The sequence below is a fragment of the Zeus faber genome, assembly GCF_960531495.2.
Source record: "Zeus faber genome assembly, chromosome: 8".
Taxonomy (NCBI): Eukaryota; Metazoa; Chordata; class Actinopteri; order Zeiformes; family Zeidae; genus Zeus; species Zeus faber.
In genome coordinates, this window is record NC_137195.1 from 1,810,334 (window position 1) to 1,811,973 (window position 1,640).

Sequence of the window (1,640 nt, forward strand, 5' to 3'; positions counted from 1 at the left end):
GGTTTTTCGGTTTATAATTAATTATTTTTTAAATTTCTGCTCTATGTGGCTCAATTTGGATGAAATTTAAACCACAAGATCCTTGTGACATAGCAGTTTATATGACCTCAACCGTGTTCGTAGCTTAGGTAGAAGTATGTGTTCGAACACAAATACTACGTATTTTGGACTGCCGTACAGACTCGTCGGTCTTAATATTGCTCAATTTTTGGTCGGTTTTTCACAAATACCTGCTCTGTATGTGGATTGATTCGGATTAAACTTCAACCACAAGGTCTTTGTGACAGTGCTGTTCAAACAAGACTTAACAGCGTTTGTGTGTTTTTCCGAAGTTGGCGTTCCACAACGTTTTAGGCTTCAAAATTCAAAGAATTTTGGGTTATTTTTCCTATTACAATAAGTGCCGCCAAACCCAATTACAACAGGGGTCCAGCACACACACACTTCGGCATAACTAGCGAACACGGTTGAGGTGTTGCTTCAACCGATTTGTAATAAGCATCTTGTGGTTTTAATTTCATCCAAATAAATGTAGCTGCAGGCAGCAAAACACAGAGTCCATTATCAACACCAATTACAAACTTTCAGTTCATGCTGTCGCTCCTCTTTACATCAGCATTACGTCTAAAACGAGTTACAATTTGCAGAGTTTCCTTTGAACACAGTATCGACACACGTAATGAGACGGTGAGTCCTGGTGACACGCAGAATTACGAAAACAAGGATCCACTTGTTGCGTGTTCTGACTTTATCCTAAAAGGGAGTAGGTGGTTGTCTACTTCCTGTTAGATCCCTGTCTACTTCCTGTCAGGTTCCTGTCTCTGTATGTCTCTGTCTGATTCAACACTGCATGTCCCTCAGCAACATTACATCAACTTTTTTAACTAAAATAAAACAGACACAATTAAGACCCATTGCTCTGGAGCTGCAAGCCAACTCAGCGTGTGAGGTCACAAATACAGAATTTGTTTTGTTCTGTTTTCCAGGCCTATAGCTTGTGTTTCGACTGGATCCAGTGCTGCAAAATAAGGACACCGTTATGGATGTGGTCAAGTGAACCCAAACGCAGGACAGACGGTTTTAGGAGTTGTTGCAGGGGTTTAATGTGTAGTTAGACAGGAAATCAAGAACAGGCAACCGAAGGGGGATCAGCAACCGGCAGGGAATCGGGGCCCAGGGGCAGGCGGGGACTCAGGAATCAGGAATCAGGAGCAGAGGAGCCGGCAGAGAATCCAGAATGGAGAGTTCAGAGCGCACACCCAGGGAAACATGCAAGAATATAAACGCTAACATCCCAACAGAGTGAATGGGACCAGGTTAAATACAAAAGGAGTGACGACAAAGGAGTAGGCGCCCCTCAGGCAGACGGCTGGGGAGCTGGAACACCGCCCAAGCCAAGTAGGGGAGGCCTTCTGGAGGGCGACCAGGGGGCTGGGTCCGTGAGCTGGACCTCGGGAGAGGCATCCAGCGGCTCGGGACTGGAACAGGTGGAATGATAGACTCTGGAGAAAGGTGAGGTGGAGAAGGGGGGCATTAAATTTCCACCGGTTGAATGCTAACATTTGACAGTAGTCAGAATCCTGTCCCCAGGAGACCGAGAGTAGCCAGAGGAAAGGGGGCTCCTCAACTTCCAACACCAC